The sequence below is a fragment of the Ascaphus truei genome, chromosome 1, assembly GCF_040206685.1.
Source record: "Ascaphus truei isolate aAscTru1 chromosome 1, aAscTru1.hap1, whole genome shotgun sequence".
Taxonomy (NCBI): Eukaryota; Metazoa; Chordata; class Amphibia; order Anura; family Ascaphidae; genus Ascaphus; species Ascaphus truei.
The window spans coordinates 487,784,080-487,803,479 of NC_134483.1; the positions used below are offsets into that span (position 1 = coordinate 487,784,080).

Consider the following 19,400-nt stretch of genomic DNA (forward strand, 5'->3'; position numbering starts at 1 on the left):
CTAGAAGGGGACGACACAACACAACTACCGAAGGGTGCACTGCAAATTCGGAAGAGATGTCAATGGATTAGATATAGTAAGAATAACATCATCTGCAAACAGCGATATTTTATAACACTCACCTTTTATTTTGATCCCTTGTATATTTGGGGAGGCTCTGATGGTGGCCGCTAGAGGCTCGATTGTCAGAGCGAAAAGAAAAAGGCAAAGTCGGCACCCCTACCTAGTCCCAATCTTAATTATTTGGTCCCCCTCTCCTCCTGGGATTTGCAGGGTGGCTGTTGGCGACTGATAGAGGGCACGGACTCCCTGCAGAAAAGCTCCGGAAAAAACAAATAACTCTAGTGTCTTATCTAGGAAGTCCCACCTTATAATATCAAATAATTTCTCCGCATCTAGACTCTGTAACATAGCTTTTATTTTGGATTCATGTATTTGGTCAATAACAATTTTATTTGTATTGTCTGACGCCTGGCGCTCGCTCATAAATCCCACCTGGTCATAGTGAAGTAATCTTGGAAGAATTGGATTCAATCTGTTGGCTAAAATGTTGCTATAAATTTATAAATCACTGCATCATTCACGTCACGGGGGTGCTGCCTTTTCGCGCATGCGCAGGAGAGACGTGCAGGCTGTATGAGGGCAGCCAGATACTCCTTGATAAAGTGCTTGGTGTGCGAAACATGTAGGAGGGTTTTTTGTACCTCCATCTCTCTTTTATGGACCAATAAAGGTTATTTTTTAGTAGTTTTGACACACTCTCTTTCTGCTGTGCGCCTTTATCTGCATGGATGTGTACTTGTTACTAAACAAGTTTATTTTTTGAATGAAACAAAAAAGGACAAAAGGCCCCATTGGTACAACCAATATGATAAGTATTTTACTATATAATTTATCTGTTTTTCTTTATATAAGGGAGGGTCATTTAGTCAAATTCTTTGGCCAGAAGCTTTTTAACTAAATTACCTTCACTAATGAAAAGATAAAACAGATAAATATTTAACTATATAATTTGTCATATTGGATGTAACAATGTGGCTTTTTGTCTTTGTTGTATTACTTGCGATCACAATCCCAGTAGCACTCCTTTCGTGTGTGTGTGTGTGTGTGTGTGTGTGTGTGTGTGTGTGTGTGTGTGTGTGTGTGTGTGTGTGTGTGTGTGTGTGTGTGTGTGTGTGTGTGTGTGTGTGTGTGTGTGTGTGTGTGTGTGTGTGTGTGTCAAAGACACCAAGCTACATTATGGAGTGGCAGCTTAAAACTTTTACATTAAACACAACTAATCATTTCGGTTGGCAGTAAAATAAAGGACTTCGTACACATTCTGGGTTGCCTTAAAAAAAATTACATTTTAGAGATTGTGCCAAGAGTACTCTGAGCCTCTAAATAACAGGACAAGATTTTCAGTGTTTTGGACAGTATGTACTGGGCAAGTTATAAGATATTCATTGATACAAAACATCTGTAAGAACCCAAAACAATGATAAATAGATGGATACACACACACTATTCTGTATTACTGTATTATATAAAACTAAAATATACAAAATGATTTTACTTTTAAGTAAGTTAAAAAGTAACCTAGCATAGTAATACAGTGTTTAGGAACATATGGTAGATGAGCTTTCACTAAATCAAAATATATCAGAAGACTTAAAAAAAAAAAAAAGTTACATAGTAGACGAGGTTGAAAAAAGACATGCATCCATCAAGTTCAACCTATGCTAAAAGTTCAATTTTAAGGTCACCTTATAGAATTACAGTACGGAGGAAGACAAAAAAATACAGAGCCCAAGTTTTATTTAAGTCAGTGAAACATTAGGGAAGGTTCAATGGCAACATTGTGTTCAATCCTCAGCATTCCAAAGAATATCAGAAGACTTTCTGATACGTTTTTAATACAATATGTTATTTTAGAAGGGTAACCCCATGTTTGCGTAAAATATGCTCTATTAACCATAAGGCCGCGCTTATAGGGCTGGCAAGGCGACGTCGCCCGAAAACAAATGCATTGCCGCCGCGTGCACTTATAGTAAGAGCGATGGCGACAATGCGACGTCGCGAAAACTGGTAGCTGGCAAAATGTGATTTTTCAAGGGCTGTCGCCTCATGTGACAGCCCTTGAACCAATCAAATGTGAGGAAACCCGCAACGACGACGCCCGGCAAAATATAACTTTCGCCTGTGGGGACGGCGACGGGTAACGTCACCCGTCGTGTCGCCATCGACGGCACTATAGGCGAGGCCTGTTTAAAGGAGCAGTCCAAGCGGCGGTAGTGTTTTTTTTTCCTGTTTATAAATGGTTTGAAGCAAAGGATGTCCGGCGCTGAATCGTGGTGATTTCAGCTTCGGGGACCACTTGCTTCCCAAGATACTTATCGCTGTAGGTGCCGCCGGTATCTCAGCGCAGTTTAAAGCTCCTGCATCATGGGCCAATAGGAGAAATCGCGGCTTCCTATTGGCCGGCAGGACTTTTAAACTGACAAATTGTGTACCCAGCCAGGACTCCTACCAGCAGCATCTATGAAGGTAATTATCTCAGGAAGTAGGGGGTCCACGTAGGTGAAAAAACGTGGTTCAGCTTCGGAGACCCCTTGTATCAAACCCATTAAAAGTTACACACTGTCGCTTGGAGTGCTGCTTTAAGAGCAGCTGGTGTTTGTAGGCCTGAGAGTACAGTTTTTTTGTGCTAGCAATGTTCAAGCCCCAATACATATAATATTCATAATACAAACCACGTATGCTTTTTACAACAGGTCCCGTAGATTATCTTTTATAGTTTCAAATTATTTTTACGTATATTTAATAAATTATATTGTGTTCCTCTATTTCTAGTTGTACAACCATGTAACTTTGTAGGACCATCACAAAGGCTCCACCCATAGTAACAGTCATTAAATGCTGGGGGGGAAGGGGACATCATACCCCCACACAGGGAATGTGGGATTTACGGCAGATCCCCCACCTAAGATTAAAAAGGGGACCTTCCCATTTGAAGTGGGGATAACTTACTCCAAACTAGCCAGGACCTGGGGAACCTCCTTAATAGTAGCTCCACCTCACACAGTACTGCCAGAGAGATTTATTCACAAAAGGAAAAACAAACAGGAAAAAGGGAAATCACAATGGGACTCCAGGGCCTATAGGATAATGCCCCCTTTTTAACCTTTCAATATTTTGGGAGAAACTCTAAGAAACCCCCAGCATTACTTTCAGGTCAGTGATTTGCCCAACTCCTGTTTTTTACAAGCCCTGCTTATTTGGCTTCACATACAGGATGACATCATCAGAATCATTAACATCCACTTTCTTGTCAGGTGTCCAAGGCACGGAAGGAGGAGAAGTGTCTTTGTAAAGCAGGACGTGCACTCCCCTTCCTGCAGCAGTCAAAGTGTACAGAAGGAAAAAGCCCAAGAACATGAAACCTTCCCAAGTTTAAGGCTGTTGCGGGAGCAACACAAACCGGCAAAAGACTCCATGGATTTCAAAATGGTTATATTTGTCAAATTAAAAATAAATTTAAAAAAAATGTAATATTGACCAAGATGTGGTGATGACTGATTTTTAGATGAACATTATTGTATTCTAGCCACTATTGTTTACCATTTCACTGTACTACTTTGCATTAAATTCTGTCGATCAAAAAGTCCTACTGAGCAGCTGCGTAGGCCTCCATCGTCAAACAACCTCACAAGGATCACTCCTATTACATAAAGACGTTTTGCATTGATTTTGTTTTTTTTAATGGTTTCCCTGTCTGCAGATTGCAGCAATTAAATTATAAGTAGGTGACGTATTGCTGTGATGAGTACAAACAAAATTAGTCCGTATGACACAGCAAATACAATGCCTGAATGTTTTCTCTCAAATCATTCAAAACTATAGAATATGGATATGCACTATATATTCCCACAAACACACACCACATATGCCTTTCAATGCAGAAACATGTCAATACTTAGTGTTTTCACCTCTAGCACATTCAAATCAGTTAAAGTACTTTATTATGAAATTCAATTGAAAATCGCCACTTTTATAACATTTACTCCATCAGCTCAGCTATAAAAAGAAAAAAGAAGAAATAAAGACACGCAGAAAGACTCTGAAGGCAAATAGTTTAGACTGTGTGAAGTACTGTTTTGTTTTACAGTCTGATGCAATTAAAATACCAACATCATTGCACTTACCATTTGTAGGGCAAAAATTACTAACAGTAAAATTGGCTATAACTACTGATTTTACGAGAAAGTTAAAAAGGTTATTATGACTGTCTGTCAGAAATTAGTGTTAGTGGACATTTTAAACAAATGCGATCATTGCTAAAACAAACAGTTCAAATAAAACTAACAAATTCAAAAAGCAACATTCAATTTTTTTCTCCAGCAGGAATCTTGAAAGGAAGAATGAATGTTAATCTTTTTCTTACAAACCTAGCCTGTCCCTTCTCTAAGGCAATGAGACTGTGAAACCCACAACCCCCCTCCCCACCCGCCTGCCACAGCCCCGCTAGCCGCCCCCACAGCCACCGGCCCCCGCAGCACCGCTAGTCCCCGCAGTCACAGCCCCCCGCAACACCGCCCCCTCCCCTGCAGCCACCAGCACACTGCCCTCCCCACCCCCCGCAGCCACCGGCCTGACCTGAGAGCATCCCCAAGGTACGCCTGATTTTTATATGTATTGGGGGTGTATTTTATATATGTATTGGGGGTGTATTTTATATATGTATTGGGGGTGTATTTGATATATGTATTGGGGGTGTATTTGATATATGTATTGGGGGTGTATTTTATATATGTATTGGGGGGTTGGGGTATTTTTTTAGCTGTATTGGGGGGTTGGGGTATTTTTGTAGATGTATTGTGGGGTTGGGGTATTTTTTATATGTATTGGGGGGGTTGGGGTATATTTGTAAATGTATTGAGGGGGTTGGGGTATATTTGTATATGTATTGGGGGGATTGGGGTATATTTGTATTGGGTGGGTGGGGGTGTATTTTTATATGTATTGGGGGGTATTTTTATATGTATTGGGGGGTTAAGTAATAGTTGCGCGCCAAAAAAAAATGTCCGTGGTAGGTGTGCTATGGGTTGGGGGGGTGGGGGCGCCTGCTCCTTTCATTTGTCCTGGCTCCATAATTTCTGTTGGCGGCCTTGTGTGTGATTGTGTGTCTGTCAAATGAAACACACTATATTAACAACTTTAAAATAGTAAATTCTCCCGTAATTTAAAGTAAATTCAGCCTACAAACAGAAATTACAACTCTTCATTTTAGCCTTCCCCGTGCTCGTCTCCGCCACTCTGCCTTCCCCCTTGCCTGACGTCACTCCCCTTGTAGCAAGAGACGGTCTCCCAAACTCAAATAACAACTTTTGCAAGGGCTACGGAGATGGGTGATGTCATGCGTAGCCGGCACTATAAGCGCAGCCTAAGGCCGAGCTCACACTGCCTGCTACGCCCGTGCGCTTCCATGCGCGCCTACGCCGCGCGCTCCTGCATCCCAGCGATCTCTGCTCAAGCTGCAGGAGTTGGGTTGCGGCGGGGGGCAGGGTGTGCAGACCGGGGGGGGGGGGGTGCGCGCAGCGGGGACCGGGGGGGGGGGGGGGTGTGAGTAGCGGGGACCAGGGTGTGTCCCCGTGTCCCCGAAGCTAGTTTTATTTTATTTATTTCCCTCGTCACTGCCGTCCCCACAATTTCAGCAGCCAATCAATGTAAAACGTCTGGGCATTGATTGGCTGCTGAAACTGACGTCACGCTGCTGCAGCAGGAGATCACAGATTGAAAAGACTCCCGCGACTGCAGCAGCGTTGACGCCGCACTTTGCAGCCAATGGTAGTTTCAAGACTGAACACTACCATTGGCCGCCAGGGGTCGGTGACGAACGCGCGCTCGCACGTCGCAAAGTGCGCAGTGTGAACGGTGCCCAAGGCCGAGCTCAGACTGGCTGCTACGGCCAGCAAAAGAAAAAGTAATTTAAAAAAATATATATACAGAATACGTGCATGCTATTATTACAAATCATGTACAAAGTCCAGGTGGGTAAGAAAACAAAAACTGTAAGACTTGTGTTGCATACAGCATTTACAATTTAAAAACAAAATAACTATTCCTGCGCTCCTACCAATCAGGCTAAAATAAAAACAAGGAGAGAGCCCCTACCAATTCCCCAATTAGTACAGGTAAATTACACCAGCGGTGCGCAAAGTGGGGGGCGCGACCCCCAGGGGGGGCGGGAGATTGTGCTCGGGGGGCGCAGGCAGTTGCAGAGGCCCCGCGCTCTTCCCCCAGGCATTTAAATTAAATGCCGGGGATCGCGTGAGGCCCCTGCAACTGTTTACTTACCGGGATTCAGCCGTCTGTGTTGCGTCGCCATGGCAACGCGGCGTCAATAGACGCCGCGGCACCATGTGACCTGACGTCACACGCCCACGCAGCGTCATCTGACGCGAATGAAAGTAGGCAGGGGGGCGCGAGAGCCGGGGGCAGAGTGACAGGGGGGCGCAGCACAAAAAGTTTGCGCTCCCCTGTATTACACTGCAGTATCAGTCTGCACATCACCCTCCAAGAGTAGGTGAATGTATAAGGCTAATAAACACACAGATACCCAGCAAGCGCGTGGCTAAATGTATACAACAAAAAACAAAGAAGCCCAAAGCTACATCCAATATGACAAAAATACACAGTGAAATACCTACTTTATATATTCTCTTGAAAAGGGGTCATTTAGTTTAACCCTTTGGTTAAACCTGCTAATGTTTATGCCTTGATGTGGCAGCAGGCTTAAAACGCTTTGGCAAAAGTATGGGCCCGAATATAGTACGGCCTCGCACATAATATGACCCTAAAGTGTATTCAGGCCAATACGGTATACAGTATCTGCAAAAACATACTTGCATATACATCCAAAAAGAGAAAAGCTATACAAGAGGGCAGATATACATAAACTCAAACGTTTACGGTTGCTATTACCCATAGGCAGAACCAGAATGAGTGGGTGCAAGAGAGGCAGCTGCTCCGGGTGCAAAGGGTTAGGGGGTGCAGGAAGTCGGCGGGAGGAGAGGCAGCGCGAGCGTGCCTGTGGCAGCAGAGAAGGAAGCCAGCAGAGAGCAATGTGGCGACAGGAGAGGGCAGGGGTGGCTCCAAGTCAAAAGTCAGACAACTCCCAGATTTCTGCAGCCAGGTCTGAACCCCCTGCTCCACAAGTAGGGACTTGGGGGGTGTTAAGGGAGACTTGTGGAGGCGGGTTGTTGAGAGAAACTGTTGAAAGGCGGGGTTGAGAGTGTGTTGGGAAGAGAAGACAGACTGGTGGTGGGGAGGGGGGCAGAGAGAGACTGGTGGGGGGATGGTGGGAGAGAGGGAGAGTGGGGGAGGGGATGACAGACTGTTAGGTGAAGGAAGGATGAGGTAGAATGGGGGCGAGGAGGGTGGAATTGAGCGTGAGAGAAAGGGGTGGGTGGGGGAGAGAGACGACTTGCAGGGCTACCGACCTAGGAATTGAACCCCCTCAATCAACAACTCTCATTCCTTCTGTAAAAATGGGGGGGGGGGGGGGAGAAGAGCGCACATACCTAGATCCTCCTCTGCCCATAGGTGTGGCCACATCAGTGAATACAAAACAGAGAACAACCAAAAGGTTGAAGAGGGTACAGGCACTTAACCACTTACCTGAGAAAAGGCTGTGTGGAGCCTAACATTTTGTATTTTCTGCATGATGTAATAAAGTCAAATAGTAATAATAAAAATTGCGTTGTTGTTTACCTCGAGAAGGTATCTTCTGCAAGTCGTTTAAGGGTTGTGCTGTATGTACCCTCTTTCAACCTTTTGGTTGTTCCCTGTTTTTTAGCTTACATATACATATTGTAGATTTGCTTCTCAACCTAAGATTTTAGAATGGACTTATCTTAACAGTTTGACCAAAGTGATAGGTAATCAAGTACCATACACATACCAAAAAGCATACATAATACATAATAAAAGCTACCAACCTAATCGGGTTGTTGTATTGGATTTCTAAATGCAGAGTTCATAAATGACAAATATGATTATAACAATTGTAATGTTAAAGACGTAGGTAATTTGAGCCACAAAGATTGATTTGTCAATTATCACACAGATTTAACATAACTGGCTGATGCGGGAATGAAATCCACAAACTCATCTATTAAAGATAAAACTAATTATGCAGAATACATGTACACCCTAATCCAAATAAGCTTGTTCAATTTACATGATTTCATAATACCAAGATATTGAGAACTACATGCACCAATTAGCTTTACCGAAAATCTCTAGTCACTCAAAAGGAACAGAACAAAAATAACAATCTGAATACCTACTTTCATTTTTCTATTAATGGAATGTTTTGTAGTCCAAACCACCATAATAAAAAATGGTTATATAGGTAAATGGTCAATTAAATTGCCAATTATTTGAATCACATCCCTGATTGCTGCTAAGGGGCTGTAATAAAATACTCCATAAGCCAAAATGTTACACCAAAATTATGAATGATTAAAACTTAAAAAAAAAAAACAACAAAAAAAAAAAAAACAAGATAAAGCAGGTGTAAGTATTCAAATTAGTATATTAATATAAAAGGATTACATCCGTAACTTATCTAGAAAATAGTGGCAAATATTCATAAACAATAACAGAGCCCAAACACCCTTAGCTGGAATACAGAAAAGAGCATGCATGCTCGGTACCTGGACTGTGTTAATCCACACGCAAGAGCATAACGACCTTGTGATCTGCACACATTTCTCACACCGTACATGCTTCATCAGGGGTACTAGTTAACAAATGTTGATGTTCCCTTAAAAAGCCTTCCCCACAGACCCTAGATGAAGAATGGTCAAAAATATTGACGGCAGTAGCCAAGAGCTCAGTTTGCACCACATTAAGGGAGAACGCATATAAGGTATTAATGCGTTGGTATCTCACCCCTATGAAATTATCTAAATTTATCCCAGGATACTCCACGCTGTGACCTAGACAGTGCGGAGAATCAGCTGACCTGTTACACATGCTGTGGTCTTGCCCGCAGATTAGCCCTATATGGCAAGCGATTAGAGATTGGCTTCAGAGGATCTTAAACCTCGCAATCCCCTTGGACCCGTGGCTGTTCCTCCTGAATAGACCAACACCGGGCCTAAGCAAATCAAGCAGTAAATTAGTTGCACATTTCGCAACAGCAAGGCGGTGCGAGATCGCAGCATTATGGAAACAATCCGAAATTCCACCAATTCCCAAGATCAGGAACAGAATTTGGTTTGTGTGCCAGATGAAGAAATTAACGAGTTTAGTTAATGACACTGGAAGAAGGTGGTAGGATGGTCCGTGGTTCACAGCAACTTCAGCAGCCAACGCATGGATGTCTAAAAAAACTTTATTGATCGAAAAAGTCCATAGCCTGGACGAAACATGTTAGAGTGGTTGCCTGATGTTTGCTGCTAGCGATCAATAAAGTTTTTTTAGACATCCATGCGTTGGCTGCTGAAGTTGCTGTGAACCACGGACCATCCTACCCCCTTCTTCCTGTGTCATCATTTCCGGAGGAGCACGCTGACGCCAGCTACACCAGAGGAGGAAGCCGCTGCAGAATTCCCTGCACCAACAGGGACGGCTTTTTCGTGAGTACTCCTAACCTCCACGCGGTATTTCAGGGAGATTATTGAGGCGGTTAGTGCCGGGCTGTGATTTACTTGGGGGCGCCACTTAGGGAGGTGTCCCCCTGTACCTCTATCCGGCTTACTATTACCCAACTCCCTGTTTTCAATACCGGAGGCTTATTGTTTCATTAATCATTGCTGGGTCTCTCTTCAATCAAGTTGCCATAAAGTGTGTGCACTACCTGTTAGCAGCCTCGGTATACTGGGTAATTCCAAATTCTCTAGTTAATGACACTGGCAGAAATTATCTAAAAACCTGGACGCCTTGGCTGGCCCAGACGTACATCCCGGGGGTAGAGCGAGATACAATATGGCTATGATAGTAGTAGATGCGTTCTCCGTTGAAGGGGGCATGAGCTGGGGAATATAGAGGGTAAGTCAGGGGTTAGCGGCCAGTAAGGATTAATGGGGTTCAGAACCGGAGACATTCTTCCAGAATGGAAGACTGAATAAGTTTACAGCCTTTAAGATAGATAGATAAAGAGCTAAGAGAGTCAACAAGGGACCTGTGTCGGGGGACAGACCCACGCCACAACCCGCTCTCCCTTCCCCCCTACTCGACCCTTTTGTCTTCCCTTCCCTCCTCCAATACCATTCTTTGTTAGTTGGTGTTTGGTACTCGATACTGGAACAACATGAATGTGGAAAATATAATAGATGTCATCATTGTATTTGTATTGTTTGAAAAAAAACAATAAAATCAAAGTTATATAAACAAAAAAAAAGCCTTCCCCACAATACAAACAGATAAATAACCATATCTTAAGAGAAGTCTATGTGTGTAATGCAACAGATGTCTGTATCTCTACTAGCCTTATAATAGAGATTTAACACCTAAAATAGTATATATGAAAATAATCAATAAGAAATTGACTCACTTATATTGTGCTAGTGATGTTTAACACATGCTTAACATAAGCAAGTTATTTGACAATTAACATTTTATGGTGCTCTCTAAGACCAGTGATATGATTTTATATTGCAAGATATACATTTACAGGGAATGTTTCATGTTCTGATATTTACAAAAAAACACTAACCAACCAAGAATGAAGCAATAAAGCTGCAGTATGTTTTTCAAATGTTGACACGACGCAATAGATCTAGGAATTCATGCAAACATCATCACTCTTTCAACTGACCATGGGGAAAAAAACTATAAGGTGTAACAAGCAGAAACATTAAGAACTTTGCTTTAATTTTTTACATTTATTCATCATAAAGCTTGACAAATCCTTAACACAACTTGATTACAGGGTCCAGTGGGGAGCTATGTTTTTAGAAAGGTGCGAAAACAAATGGTGTGTACGGACAGCGCGAGTGGTATAGCTGTCATTCACGACGGTCACATTCCACAATGCCTCGCGGCGGCAGACAATAGCAGTAAGAGCGAGGGGCCTGTATGGTTATTGGAAGCGAGGGGGGAAAGCAGGGAAGGTGTATATGGCTAGAAGGTAGTTCTGTATGGCAAAACATAAATTTGTATATTTGAAGAGAATGAGAGTGTGTTTATTTAGGCTAATAACTCCTGTGTTTTATGTAAAGCTTGTGGTGGACAAGTGGCTTTTTCTTGACTGGCGATTCATTGTGGTATTTTTCAAGCCCTAATCACCATCCAGTCAATTCAGAACTTGGGTAAAGATTAAAAAACAATTGTACAGCATCACAAACGTCAAACGCGGAACAAGAGTGTTAACGTTTCATACTTCTAAGACAAGACTTCAAAAATGTACATCTTAATGGATAGAAGGAAGAGGGGGTATATGATTGAAACTTTCAAATAAAGAGATTCAACAGAGTACTGTACAGTAAAGAATCATGTTCCAAAGAAAGAGAAGTGCTAAAACAAGAGGTCAGTCTCTAAAGCTGGAGGGTGGCAGCTAAGGGGAAATGTGTGGAAGTACTTCACAGAAAGGGTGCTACTGATGTAGTATCCGTTAATACTCCCACTGGTGCATTGGAGAGGCATTGTAATGCCAGATGCCATTGTAATCACCACACAGAGGGGGAAGCACTTTTGTCAGTAGTTATAATAGCTGTTATATCACAAAATTAGGTTGTTGCACGATTGGAGTTTTTATTCATTTTATTTTTATGTGAGTCTTGCGTCGTCCACATTATAATTTAATAAAGATTTATTATTTTCTAGCCAAATATGGGTTTTAGTAGCATCTGTCCTTCCACAGTGATGGGAGCAGTTGCTAATCATGATTGATGCCGTATGGTCACCTACAATTTGTGTACTTGGGTATTTACACCGCACCAATAAAGGTGGATATATACGGAGTACAGTAAGCAGGGTACTTAGGGAGTTGTCAGCTTTTGACCACTCCTTTTTCACATATTTGATATATGTTATTCTTACATGCACCAGCTTCACACAATTTATTTGTACTGTAATTAAGGTGGGCGGTTTTTCCACTTGATGTGCATACACCTCTTGTTTTTGGTAAGTAAACAAAAACTAGGTATACATAATCCCAAAAGCCTTGGTTGTCAGTAGTTTTAGTTCAATTTGCTCCAACGGGATACTGTCCCTTTAAATGTTATCAGCTAATGGTGAAAAATACAGAAACTATATGGTGTATGTCAATAGCAGTAGTGAAAACAGGCATCATTGGGAATATGAAGGAGGTGAAGGTCATCAGGAAGCGCAAAGTCATGTAAAAACAGAAGAAAATTCCCTGATGGTGCAGTACTGTGATTTTAATGTGATTAATATCAAGATGCAGTGTGCTAAATACTCACAAGTGTAGAGTGAGCAACGTTCCCATAAAGGTTTCTTTATGTGTGGCAGCCCGTTGGACCGTCAGACAGGTAAGTGGAATGGTAAGTGCTGGAGACCTTAAGTGAATAATAAAACGGACATAGTGCAGACTGTACAAAATCTCTTTAAAAGTAAGTATATGTGCAATACACTCACATGGTTTAAAAAGGTATTAAGCGTTTTGATCACACAGGTTGGATCTCAGCAATGAATGAGCTGCTCTCTCAGTCCCCCCTCTGCCTCGGCGGGCGTGCGTGTCACCGGTGCGTCTCACCCAAACCGGAAACCGGAAGTGACGTCATCTGCTCTGGGGGACTCCGATCCTGTGGGAGTTTTCTCTTCAGCCTCACTCTACGCGTTTCTCCGTATTGCGGTTTCTTCAGGAGAAGAAGTGCCTTGGAAGCACTAAAAACACAGTCAGCAACAGAATGTAAAATGGATTGATATATAGATATTTAACTACATTGAACATATTTTCAGTGGTTGCATTATTGTAACTATACTTTTATATTAACCTATAAAATTGAAATAAAAGAATATGCTCTTACATATTTCCCAGATTAACAATAATGCAAGGCCATAAACACTAAGGCTAAGGCCCCGGTCACGGCGCTCTAATGCGCGCCCGCGCTTTCGGCTGCGCGTTCCGGAGATTCCCCGGTCTGCAGCTCACTGCAGGAGCAGAGACCGGGGGGGGCGTGCCGGAGGAGTGACGGGGCGCGGCCATGACGTCACCCGGCAGGTTCGCCCTCATTGGCTGAACCGCCGGGGGGCGTGCCTAGCCGCTCGACGCGAGTTCCTGCTCTCAATTCTATTGAGAGCAGGAGTAGCTCTCGCGCGAGCGCTGCGGCCCCCCCCCTCGCAGCGTGCCCGGCGCCGTTGCGGGGAGGGCTCTGGTGAGCGCAGCGTCCGCCACAGCGGACGCTGCAGCATGCAGCGGGGGCAAGGCCTAAGGCCACGTCCATAGCAGGGGAAGCCACGCTGATGCTCCGCACTGAGCCCCTGCAACCTCAAAGAGGATGTCTTTAGAGGGGGCTCACGTGAGCGTCCGCAGGCGTCAGCGCGGGCTGAGGCTCTATGGATGCAGCCTAAGAGGGCTACAATCATTTGCAAATTGTTGCTTACACTTTTAATAACGAAAAAACAGTGATTGCAGCAAAGAGTAGGCCGCTCAATCACCAACATGTTCTATGTGCTGCCCACACTCACAGGTTTTAGGTTTAAAGATGATGTTTATAATAGACGGCGTAAAAAATGTACACAAGTCCTGTATAATGTTGCTGGCAGGATGTGTGTGTGAAATGGATGAGCTTACCATATTTTATACAGAAATGTTTCTAGTTTAGGAAGCAAATAAAAATATCACTTGAGTACATTTCCATGTCCCAGTCAGGTCTGCAACCCTGGCTTTCCCCATTATCTCTTAGCATACAATGCTTCAACTGCAGCCAGGGATTTTGCGTCTTGTCCATTTTAACATGAATACCTATAGTTTATGCATACCGTATTACACAGTTTTTTCCGTCGAGCCAAAGTTAAAGAAGTGCATAGTCAGCAAACATAGGCACAGACAGCTGTTTTGACATTTGGTTGTCACCAGTGTGAGGTTGATTACTGGCTTTGCAAAGTAAGTTATGGCGAGTAAAAAAAGTGACAAAAACACTCCACCATAGAATTTACAGCAGATACAAATACCACTTGTGAGCACATTCACTTATTTCAGACAGGTGTGTAACCCTGCATTTTCCCACACTCTCTCAGTATAAAATGCTTCCACTACAGGCAGGGATTCTGGGTAATGGCAGGCTGTGCAAAACAGCACGCATGTACTTACAGGAATCCATGTTAAAATGAATAAGAAGCAAAAGTGGCACACAGGGAGTCCTCATTTGCATGTCATTACCCAGAATACCTGGCTGCAGTGGAAGCATTGCATGCTGAGAGATTCTGGATCTGTCTCTCTATGACCGCAACTCACCTAGCCGCTAAGGTAAGTCCGCAACCTTAACCCTTACCCTAAAACACCCTGTTAACCACTGATACTAACGCTACCCCCCTACTCTGAAAACCTTAACCCTTTAAGGAGGACGGAGGGAGAGGTCTGTCTGCGGCCAAACGCCGGCTGTTATTTGATCGCTGGGAAATGCTGCCGACCAAATAACCCATTCTGCTGTCTGAGACATGTAAATGGGCCCAAAAATACCACTTATATTTTCTAGATGGTGGAGTGTTTTTAGCACTTTTTTATTCACCATAATTTATTGTGTGTATCTAGTTTAGGAAGAAAACCAACAAAACATTCCGTCAGCGTTACTCTCTTCCAATATCATGGAAATACGTTATACTTTTAAACTTCTATTTTTTTGCAAAACTCAAACCAAATGAGCCTACATAATAAAGGTGCCAAATATCATGCATCTAATTATTGAGCAGCTAAGCTGCCAGCTGTGCCAACTCCTTCCATGTGCCTGACACCGAGTTATGGTACTGGATCTTATTATGCAATGATGGTCTTGTAGCTTCAAGACCCTATGAAAACAAACAGCGACAGGAAAACAATGATCTAGTTCAAAATAAAAGTAGCAGTTCACTCAAGCCTGACAAAACAGCAAGCATTTTGGTGCCTCAAAAATTGTACATTTTCTGACAAATGCCTTTACGAAGTAGAGCCTCATACAGAAACAATGTGAACGAATACTAGTGAAAGTTCTAAGAGGTTAAAAGTGGGTGGTTGATTACTTTAAAACCAATTAAGTCCAACAAGTATGAGTACTTCAAAATAATTTTGGAGAGTCTGAAAAAGTTTATTGTTTTCACTCACAGCAGGGAGTCAGCAGGGACTCAGCAGCGGGGCGACATTATCCCAGATCTTGGCTACTCCCCCACCCCCCAGGTTAGAAAATCTATTCACACTCAATACATAACGGATATAGCCCACAAGAAAAACCAGGACAAGATAAAGTTAAGAAAAACGAGGGCAGAACTACCCACCAAAAATATCAAGTTAGAGTGTTTACAAAAATTGAAAGCATCAACTTTAACAAAAATAATTGAAACCTACTTATGGTTTTAATTGTATAAAGTTTAAAGCCATTACTTTTAACATGATAAGGATAATCGCTGCTATTAGTTTAATTTGGTCCTAGGTGGAATTGCACATGTAACTTAACAGATGCAATATAATTTTCGAACCACAGTAACATTCTTACCAAACTGACATTATGTTTTATCTATCCCTTAACAAATGCAGTCTATTTTGTATATTTCATTGAATATTTGTTGGTGTGTTTTAGGCCCAAAAGTTACTAAAAACATCTTAACTGATAAATAGATAGCATTATTTGACTGGGTGCTTTTACTTTTCATAAAGTGCTGTACAGGTATGTTGGTTTTCAATTCATTTTCAATATAATTCAGTTTTACTAATTGTCGTATTCAATGGATTGTTTGTGTAAAGTATTTGATAAGGTTCAGTTATGTAAATGAATAGATAATTACTTGGGTTACACAGTAGACCCCATAGTTTTCCCCTCAGATGTAGCTACAACAAACACACACGGAGAGGACTTAGGCCGCGCGTATAGTGCCCGCAAGAGCGACGCGTGACATCACCCGTCGCCACAAGCGAAAGTTGTATTTCGCTTTGCGGCGGCGGCGTGGGCGACCAGGCTACTGATTGGTCCAGGGGCTGTCACATGAGGCAACAGCCCCTGAAAAATCAAATATTTATGGCTACCAAAAATCGCTTTGCCGCGTCGCTTTGTCGCCGTCGCGCTTACTAAAAGTGCTTGCACCAGCAACAATGAATTTGTTTTCGGGAGACGTCGCATCGCGGGCACTATAAGCGCAGCCTTAGGCTGTGTCCAGGGTTGCCGCAGCCGTGCGGAGGTGCGCTCAGGCTGAGGGAAAGCGGGTGTTTTCCCTGGCCTTGGTTAGCGCGCCATCCGGGGGTGTGTCGGGGGAGCGGGCCAGTGACGTCACGGAGCTCCCGTGAGCGATTGAAACAAAGTTTTTTCTAAGACCTACACTTCCGCACGCTTGCGGAAGCGTGCGCCAGCCCCTGCTAAAGCCGCTCTCATTGCGGCTGCAGGGGCTCACTGGTAAGCGTAAGCGCGCCTCAGCACGGGCGCTGACCATGCCCGAGGCCTTAGGGAGGGCTGAAAAAAGAGGTGTTAATCAACTAGTTTCTTGGCCTACATTTTAAAGTGTAAAATAAAAAATATTAAAAAAGGAGGATGATTACAATTATTAGGTATTTGACGGACACTATCCATTCATTCTGCTTATGGTCACACACCCACACACACACATTTAGATACTGCTTTATTGCAACTTTTGTGCCTGCTCTGTTTTAACACCTGAAATACTCAAAAGAAAATCATATAGAAAGGCCAAGTACCATAAAACCCATGATTCAAACTCTTCAACCCCTACATTTGAATATGCTGCGATGTATATCACTGTCAAGTATTTATCATCTCAATAACGTCAACGAGTATGATGGAGGATGGGAATAGAGTACAATACATTGAAATGTAATACAATACATAGATAAGTGCATAACACCGACTAAAACCGAAGGAAAAAAGATCCCTGAACAGTCTAAAAAAAAAAAAAAAAAATGTTTAAGTAGGCCTAGTACACTTGTTCCTGGCATCTGTTGCACAAAAAACGTGCACCATAAGAAAAAAGTGATACCCAACATAAGAATTGTGGAAGAATCAACGGATTTCATTAATAAGGTCTAGTGGAGGAATATTAGAATGGTCAGTAGGGAGTCAATATCTATGAACTTTGCATTGCCTAATTTATGATCTTCCATTTCTGAGGGAATATGACATGCTACTAGATGGGTAATCATAGCCGCTTGTATATACATGTAGGAGAACTTGTGTTTAACAACTTTGCTGCTGAACATACCTAAAATAGGCTGTCAGCACTGAGGGGGTTCAATATAGCCTGTTTCCACTAAAGGCCTTCAATGAAACCCAATCAGTCATTTCTTTAGCCCTCTGCTGTGACTTCCTCATTCCATTGCAAGCAGGAGGATACCGACACAATTAACACCAAGAATAATACGTAGTACATAGGGATTGCTTCAAAACAAAAAAAATGAAGTATCCGGGATGCACAGGGAGAAGGCACACAAACAGCTATGCTAAGAGCAGTTACCTGCAGAGCTCTGCAGATACAATATACCAAGCCTATGTGCAGATAAGAGATCACTGCAGGATTGTGGCAAGCTAGGTAGAAACCCCATGATTGAAGCAAAAAAAAAACAAAAAGGCATGTTAATAAAAATCAAGGCACATGTAAGCCTCAGTCATGCAAGCTCTGTGTCTGGAACGGATATTTATTCTCTAGCTTATTGAATACCGCATTGCTGGTCATTTTCTCTGGTGCTGTCCCACACACACAAAAATAATAGCAGGTATTCCCTGCAGATTCACTTTCTCAAAAATGCAGACGACTGCATTGCTTAATCAACATCACCGACAGGACCAATGACAAGTCTAAATACAATGTACAAATGTGTTTCCTTAGTAAAGGCGTCTTTAAGGCAAGCAACATACTGACAGAGCAGGAAAAAAACAATTGAGCTTTCAGATTCATCAACACTTCAGCTTCCACTGCACAAACAGTTGGCTTTAGATAGATATATATATCTATCTCTGAAACGATAAGGACTGAATTTTCCTACCTTAATAGGAGTATACCAACAGAAAGATTCCATGACATCAACCTAACCATAGTGAATTACTGTATCACATGAATGGAAATAAACCTGACCGTGCAAGCTATCATATTGTTCGGAAGATTATGGGGAAATAAAGGAAAATCAAACCGTCACAGCCCTGCCAAGCCAGCAACCTTCCTCACCACCCCAAAAAAACATGCGTATCATTAGCGGCGCAGCCAAATAACATACATAATTGTTATTTTACCATAAAACAAAACAAGGAACCCTAATACAATCAACCATTACCCCTCCATGCGCATCACTGTTGGGCAAACAAGAATATTGCCGTGAAAATACATTGCATGCATGGGCTGAGATGGTGCAGTTCAACATTGAGGCCCCATCTGTGTGGCGATGTAAAAACACGCAATGACAAATTAGTACTTGACTCGCAAGGGCTGGCATCACATTCCTCGGCCCTCATTTTACAGTCCTGATGCTTGTGTCCCAGACATGTACACAGTGCTGATTTTTAATTTGCCCCCAAAGCGGAAAAGTTGAGGAGCGGGTGGGGCAAGCCTCCCATATACACCAAGTTACATTAACCCCCCCTCCAACCCAGATCCCTTTAGTGACAGAGGAGAGGTAAAGGGGTTAACCACTTATATCAATCACCTTGTACAGGTAGTCCTCGCTATCCAACGTTTCACTTTACAACGAATGGCACATCCAATACCTCCATATGGGCCATTTTTCGACGCCTGAATGCGTTATTCAACGCTCACAGCCACTAATTAACATGGGACTCACTTTACAACGGTTTCACTTCCAGAACGGATTCCGTTGGATAACCAAGGACTGCCTGTAAACCCTTTCCTGCCTGAGAAACAAAATGGAAATCACCCATTATGCTGAATAAATGCACAACAACATTAAACCCTGTTATTAATTAACCCAGTGACCCCACTTTACGAGACTGCCTTTCAACCCCCTGTGTTACCACAGAGGCATCCCACATGACATCCTTTACCAAAACAAGGCCTGGACCCTCACGAAACCAACCCTTCGCTTTAATGCATACCTGGCCCCTCTGGTTAACCAATGCCTGTGTCAGGGAGTTTGCTACCTACAAGGTGCCTGCAGCACCTGTCAGACATGCCCCAGCCTGGCAGCAGAAGGGTTAACCAATGCCTGCGTCAGGGAGTTTGCTACCTACAAGGTGCCTGCAGCACCCTGTCCAAGACATCCCAGCAAATGACGTGAACTTCCCAGCGTCCGTCTCCGGTCC

At 42.9% G+C, this 19,400-nt stretch overlaps 1 long non-coding RNA gene across 1 annotated transcript; it reads right to left on the reverse strand.

Annotated features, from left to right (window-relative positions):
* Positions 1-12,540: 12,540 nt before the first annotated feature.
* On the reverse strand, positions 12,541-19,386 carry LOC142464744 (uncharacterized). The gene is made up of 2 exons (XR_012787712.1): positions 18,923-19,386; positions 12,541-12,837 (listed from the first exon to the last, which is right to left on the reverse strand). It is a non-coding gene; the product is annotated as an uncharacterized LOC142464744 (long non-coding RNA).
* Between the last annotated feature and the right edge of the window lie 14 nt (positions 19,387-19,400).